This window comes from Acyrthosiphon pisum, chromosome A2 (assembly GCF_005508785.2).
Source record: "Acyrthosiphon pisum isolate AL4f chromosome A2, pea_aphid_22Mar2018_4r6ur, whole genome shotgun sequence".
Lineage (NCBI taxonomy): Eukaryota > Metazoa > Arthropoda > Insecta > Hemiptera > Aphididae > Acyrthosiphon > Acyrthosiphon pisum.
In genome coordinates this window covers 17,453,993-17,461,971 of record NC_042495.1, presented here as the reverse complement: position 1 = coordinate 17,461,971, position 7,979 = coordinate 17,453,993, and the positions used below count along the sequence as shown (strand labels likewise).

General features: G+C 26.3%; 1 long non-coding RNA gene across 6 annotated transcripts; it reads left to right on the top strand.

Moving 5' to 3' along the window:
* Positions 1-1,872: 1,872 nt before the first annotated feature.
* Positions 1,873-7,973, top strand: LOC107882329. 6 transcript variants are annotated; one of them, XR_003839639.1, is made up of 11 exons: positions 1,873-1,939; positions 2,006-2,148; positions 2,372-2,577; positions 2,935-3,087; positions 3,604-3,695; positions 3,756-3,965; positions 4,033-4,320; positions 5,469-5,584; positions 5,948-6,044; positions 6,682-6,795; positions 7,605-7,973. It is a non-coding gene; the product is annotated as an uncharacterized LOC107882329 (long non-coding RNA). The 6 variants fall into 6 exon arrangements; XR_003839640.1 differs by having other exon boundaries at positions 3,601-3,695; XR_001678689.2 differs by lacking the exon at positions 2,935-3,087.
* Positions 7,974-7,979: the final 6 nt, after the last annotated feature.

The following is a 7,979-nucleotide window of genomic DNA, read 5'->3' as shown; positions in this document are numbered from 1 at the left end:
TTCTGTGTAGGTACCTATTGTGTTACTATTTAGCTGAAATTTATTTTTTTCGTGACGCGTGTTTACATTAATATTTTAATTTGGGCAAAATATGACTTAAAAAAAATAAATAGGTGGTGTGGCTAAAAATATAAAATTACCGTAAACTGCTCAAGAATCGAAAATAATTTCTGGTATGTTTAATAAACAGACAAAACTTGAGCGACTGCGCCAGAAAGCAAGCAATAAAAAAAAATATATAGGTACTTATTATTATTTAAGATAATATTAATTTGTAAATATATCGTATACCAATATAAGAGTAAAAGAGTATAGGCTATAAGTGATGAATCGGGTAAAATTGATTTATAGATAATGCAGTTGATACATATTTTCAAAAATAAAAAAAAAGAAGATATCCTTTAATAAACTACTAATATTATTGATTTTCAATATAAATATTGCCATATAATAGTTTGTAGACTTTTAACTGATATAGGTATACAATTGTTTTTCTAAAATATCTGCTACCTTTCATTTAAAAATGATGTTACCTAGTTGATAAAAAGGGTACCATAAAAAAATGTAAGCAGTTAATATGTGGTTGCGATCGAGGCGAGCAGTTTTTTTTTACCCATTCGGGCCGGTCAAAACCTTTGCCCCCCTCTATTAAAAACTGAAATGACGCCACTACGTACATATTGTATTATATCGCTGGATTTAATAATTTCGTTATTATTCTTACCTACTTCCTGGATATTCGATATTTTTCTGATATATGGTCATCAACTCCATTATAACGTGATCGCTTTCGGTTGTAGTTTATTTAGGATATAATATAATATAAAGCTACTTGTAATTCTAAAAAGAAAAATTGTTAAATATAGTGCACACTGTTATTTTAGCTAAACTGAATGGTACCTAATTAAATTTGTTTATTATTCAGCGTCGATATACCGACCGGCTGGGTATCCGTGGTTATCTCGTTTGAACGTTTATTTATTTTCAGCCAGCAACTATCTGTTAGGTTTATTATTATATTATTTTTACACAGATTCACGCTTATAACAAATGTTGCAATATTTTAACTATTACTATAATATCATAATTATCTGTGATTACTGATTCACTTTGACTGCATTTTTATGCATTTGTATTATACTACCATATGTTATTACGTTAATATAGGTATAATATTATAATGTTTTATTATTTGCGTTGTACAATAGTTTAGGGTATAATAAGCATATATAAATTATGTTTAAGTTTTTTTATACATCGGTGATTGGAGTGCCGAGTGAATATGTCACCAATTGTCAAATTTAATCTCAGGTATTAGTAGGTATTAAAAATGTGTATATACATATATTTATTTAGGAAATAAGTAGGTACCTAGGAGGAAAGACTATTGTCAAACCTATCTAATTATTTTTATTTATTGAGCCATAATAATGTCGCCGTAAATCGTAGTTTAAAAATCAGTTTTAAAATTATGGCAGTTAAACACTTATGTAATGGTTTAAAATATTGAGTTAAAAAAATATAGGTATACTTTAAAGTTTTAGGAATAGCATACCAAAACTGGCACTAATTATTGAAATTTAACATAATTTATTAGATACCTACTATTATAATATTATACCTAACACATTATATATTATATTTATATTATAATTTATAGAATTATACATTTCCTAAACTTAATATACAATGAATTAATACTAATTAATATAATAAATAATAATGGACTATATTACTCTATGATTCGGTTATACAGTCGTGATAGGGAACGGCACCTCTGTGTAATACATAGAGTAATACTCTATGGTGTAATATTAATATTAATATTAATATTCTGTGATATGGTCGAAGATATAGATAATAGCTGATATCTGTGGCCCGCGCCATAACGGTCAGCGCTCTCGAATTTTTAGTCCGTAGATAGGAAATCGTAATCTCGGTAGTATAAAAAATGTATAATATTTTGTTCGAGACTTTTATTTAAAATGTTTATTTCGTTTTTCAGGTACCTACCTTATAAGATCTACAACTTAAAAATAATACGTTATACGATTTAAATAAAACAAACTTTAGTTTGGGACATTCAAGTTTAGGTATTTCGTTTTTAGTTAGATAATGACAATTTAATTATTTAAATACAACAAATGGGTAAGTGTAATTAATTGTGGAATGTTATTTGTATACAAATATATTATGTTTACTCGTATAATATTTGTTATAACTTATTAAATTAGAGCTTAGGTATAATAAATACAATTTAACAAGGAATGTGAACAGTTAACAGTCTTTCCTACTACCTACTTATTTCCTAAATAAATATATGTATATTCACATTTGTAATACCTACTAATACATTCATAACCTATTTTAGTACACCAACATGAACGGCTCATTCTATTATGAATTTATAAATATGAATTCCTTCAAACAACAAATGTGTGTAATAATAATTCACTCCAATTACACAGTGATTTAGCAAGTAATCCTTATGGGTTGTTTTGGATTACCTTACAAAGAATAATGTTTGAATAAAAGTTGTCGAAATATGTTAGTAATACTTTTTATTCTGAAATCAAGGTAATATAAGTCTTAAGTAATTAATTATATACCTATATTAAATAAATACATTTCTTTTATGATTTATTATAGGTATGATACATATTTTGGTTAAAGATACCATAATGATTCTCCCAAAGGGTGAACTGTATACACAATATTTTAGCACCATTTGACCAATAATGACTAATATGATACCACGAACCAGCCTTAATATTTTGAAGATTGAAGCATATTTTCTTTTCCAAACAGAGTTTTTGTTGTTGAACCAATAGACTATCAGAATTTAAAATAATATTTAATTCAATACTTATTTTAAATAATAAATACATTTTTAATTGATTTATGTTAGGTATATAATTATAATTATGGTTATAGATGAGATAGTAGATGAGTGACTCTGAGGCTGAGACTGCCTCAAAAGAGACTACCCGGATGTACGATGATGACCTAAAATTATCTCATGTGTCTTGATATCAGAATTATCAAGATCTGATAAATTATTCTCCTGAAGCTGCTTGTCACATAAGGGTAGGTATTAATATTATTTGATTATCTGAAGAGTATGTTTTTTGTACTATTTATTTTCTCTATCTGGCTGACCCACATGCAATAGCAATTTCACATTCAGCTGAAAAAATGTGTATTGTCGGCTTTAATATTAAAGTGAATTGACCAAACTTAAACCAATCTAAACTTTTCATCAAACTTGTTAAAATCATTATCTGTGCATGTATGTTGTCTTTTTTGTATGCAAGTTATGAGTATGTAAATTATTACAATATAAAAATACTTATGTATCGCAGACACATTTAAATATTGCAAATAAATAAGCCAACCTACAAACACAAATATTGTTCTTTAATTTAAGTTTGATAATAGATAAATTCATTCTTAAATTAAAGCTAACAACATAAGATTGGTTCTACTATACACAAATTAACTATGTGGTGTGTGGAGAGAGAAAACAAACAATGCACTGAATCCTCTTAATTTAATATTATTATTGAATATATTATTACCTTAATAGATTTTTATGTTTAGCAGGAGAGTGACATTTGATTCCAGGACAGAAGATATATCTGTGGATTTTGTGATTGTTTCTTCATCCATAGCTAAAACACCAATGAGCACAGATGGTTAGCCTAACCTAACCTAATCTAACCACCTATTATTTTATGTTATATAATATTGTTTAGGTTTAAGATAAAGCTGTTATTTGTCTGACTGAAATGGAAGTACTGCACACACGAACTGAATTGGACGAATCTTTGACAATAAATATGTACCTCTTCCAATTTGTAAATTATTATACATCAATAATTTATACAGCTTTTTTGAATGGCAAAAATGTTGATTATCCTGCTAAATATTTGCTTATAGTTATATTCAATCTTCGTCGAGAAGAAGTGAGATATTCATATACTCATTTAATTATAATCAATTAATAGTATTCAATGAGTATTATTATTTTAGTGTAGTCCAGATGGATCTCTCATGGAATTAAGCATCAAATTGTTCATTATAATGGTTGGGCAACAATCATCAAAGACTGTATTGTATTGGTTTTTTAGTTAAAGCCAAAAACTAAAACTGTTTATATTTAAGTGTGGGTTGAAATTGGCTGAGAACACAGGTGTCTTAGATAATTTGAAATCATCATCCGGAGAAGAAGATTTGGCCACAGTTGTTAAGAAACCTTGGATTGAAGATTACAACACTTTAGATTGGTGACCAAGCCGACTCTTCCCAGAATATTTGGAAGTGGGTAATATTTATAAGCTATATAATACAATTAATTGAATTCATATATTTTTAGTTATGCAATATGGTTTTGTAATAACATTTTTTGTTACTACAATTCCACTGGCTCCATTGTTTGCATTGTTAAACAATGTGTTTGAAATGAGATTAGATGCAAAAAAATATGATTCCTATAAATTTATATATAGTATAATCTACATTATTTACAGTGCCGCAACCACATATTATGGGGCTGATGTGCAAATCTTAATTTGGGGCCTAAATATACAAAATGTAAATAAATTATTATATAAAGCTATCAAAACCAAAATATTTAATTGTTTATTTTATAATTTATTATTATAAAAATAGCATTATACTATAATTTCAACACATTTGTAAATTATCTAACAAAATTGTTTTTTCTTCGCTTTTGCGTTTGAAAAGTTGCCAATGACTTTCTCTACATCTATCTTGGAAGTTCTTCTCCATTCTATGTTTAGTATGGAAATGTCACTAAGACAATCTTCATTTATAGAATTGGGCAAAATATTTTTGAATCATTTGAGTTTAATTTGATTACAATAAATTGTGAATATTTAATAATATGAACACATTTATTTTTTTACTCTTAATTTTAATTTAATTTTCTTCAGCCACAGATTTACAATTAATTTTAACACATCGATTTGGGGGCCTATATCGGATTGTGGCTTTGGGGGCCGATGTGCAATGCACACCTTGCACACCTGGTAGTTGCGGCACTGATTATTTAGTATCTACCTACAAATACCAGAGTGATCTTAGGCCCGTTTCACATGGAAAGGGCCCTTAGAGTTTAACTGTAAATGTTTTTGTTAATATTTATTTGTATGTTTTAAAATAGAAAATATTTCAAAAGTTACCTATTCATTTTTCAGATTCTAAAATATTGGTTATAATATATTTTTTACATAGTGTACCTATTCCTTTGTCAAAAATCCACTCATGATGAATATGGTAGAAAAAGTTTTACCAAATACATTGAGGAGAATTAATTAATCATGAATTTGTCATGGTAACACTAACTTCTGTGGCCATTGAATCTATAAAATTAGGCACTTACTTAATAATAATATTTGTAATGTATTCAGTCAAAAATAACTAATAAGTATTGTTTTAAATTCTAGATAGATATTGACTTAAACAGAATATACTATAAAAATTGAAGATGTGTCTCTAAAACGCATTAAAATATTGGATGAATGGATAAATAATAATGCCAACACACCAGATTTAACCAATAGTAAGTACTCCATAAATTATAATATAAAATATATTATTTTGTTTAGCTGTGCTGCAATAACTTATACAACCTTAGGAGTCGTGTGTATTATATACTACTACACATTTGTGTTTTAAACATTAAGATTCAAAAATAAAATCATAGAATAATATTAAATACATAATAAATATACATTAATAGGTATAATTCCTAATACTTATATTCCTATAACAGCTGGTCTTCTCAAAATATTTCTAAAATTGAGTTATTTACGAAGCACAATTTTATAGAAAAATAAAAAATTAATATTATGATTTTAGAATGTTGAGTATTTAAGGGATCAATACTGCATTTTTAATTTACTGCTTATGATATATTTTCTAGGTTGATATTGATATACAAAGTGAATATACTGGCAACACTAATTTAAATTCAACTTTTGTAAAATCATTCAATATTACGCTTTACGATTTGTCGCCAGGTAATATTTGAAAATTATTTACATATACAAATACAATGTAAGGTAGATTTTGTGCATACTTAAGATTTAATACTAGCTCAGTTTAATTCTCACTAACTAAAGAAATGTCAAAATCATTAATTTTTATACCTTCATGAATAAATGTAGAATTCATGTTATAATATTACAAATAAATTATTTCCAATAGGTAGGTATTATTCTACTAATATTTTGTATTATAATAATATTCCATAGTAAAAAAAATATGATAAATTCAATATAAAACCGTTGAAATATGATTGCTATAAATTTATATACAGTATAATCGTCATTATTTAGTACCTACCTACAAAAACCAAGGTGGGTGATCTTAGAGTTTAACTTTAAAAGTTTTTGTTAATATTTATTTGTATGTTTTAAAATAGAAAATTTTTTACATAGTGTATTCATTCCTTTGTTAAAAAGTCTACTTATGATGGATATAGAATATGGTAGAAAAGGTTTTACCAAATACATTGTGCGAGAATTAATTAATCATAAATTTCTCATTGTAACACTAACTTCTGTGGAAATTGTATCTATACAATTATATACTTAATAATAATATTTGTAATATATTCAGTCTAAAATAACTAATAAGTATTGTTTTAAATTCTAGATAGATATTGACTTTAACAGAATATACTATAAAATTGAAGAAGTGTCTCTAAAAAGCATTAAAATATTGGATGAATGGATAAATAATAATGCCAACACACCAGATTTAACAATAGTAAGTACTCCATAAATTATAGCATAAAATATATTATTTTGTTTATTTTACTGGTACACAAACACTCCTTATAACAAAAATTATAATATTATATAATGATGTAGGTATCGAAGTATTGTTCAATTATTACATTTGTTTAATTATTTGGTACCTACACAAATTCACAATATTATAAAATTTGTTTAAAGCCGTAGAAATTGAGCCATTATAATACACAGTAGGTACTTTATTAAATTTTTTAGTAACTAATAGATACTATCTCATGAAGGATAACATTTTAAAATTAATACCTACCTATTGGCAAAGCTGGGCAAAAGTTATTTACTTTTTTCAACTAGTTAATGTGAATTTACTTTAATATAAAAAGTAACTAAGTTAGAATATAAGTTAGTTTCTGAAATTTACTAAATTCAGGCAAATTTAACAATTGTCAACTGATAGCTTGATCAAATATTTCAATTTGGTAGGTAATAACCTTAGTTCCTTGGAATGTCAGTCATTAGATTATTGAATGTTTAACAAAATAAGAAATTGAAAAATTCAATGAATGAAAAAAACTACAAAAATAACTTGTTAATTATTATTTTTAACGAGTTAGATTAGATTATTTTAAACATTAGATGCAACTAGTTAAGTTACAAATTTAATATGAATAACAACTAACTAGTTAGTGCCTAGCTTTGCCTGTTGAGCATGTGCTATATTATTATTATTATTAATATTATTCACTGTAGACACATTTTAAAAATAATATTACATACTACCATTTAGATAATTTCTAACCTTTTTTTAAATTACTGTATTTTCAGATTCAAAATATATGATAATTATGTTCTCGTTTCATAGTCTGTTAATTTCTTGATCAAGAAAATTAACATGAGAAGAGAATGGGAAAAAATTCTATGTGTAATATGGAATCAATGATTTCTCAAATGCAATCATAAAATCTAATCAAACACTATTGGATATGGAACCACTTTTAAAATAAACGGTGCAGAAAGAGGATCCTATCTATAGATAATATTTTAAGAATGGATAGGCCACCGGAACTGAAAATATCTTGTTGAAGTGAGAACACTATATAAAAGCAGTCTCTCTCTCATTCATACTCCGGACCACGACCCCTTATTTTGTTAAAATAGGAATGGCCTATCCATTCTTATATTATCTATAGTCCTACCAGC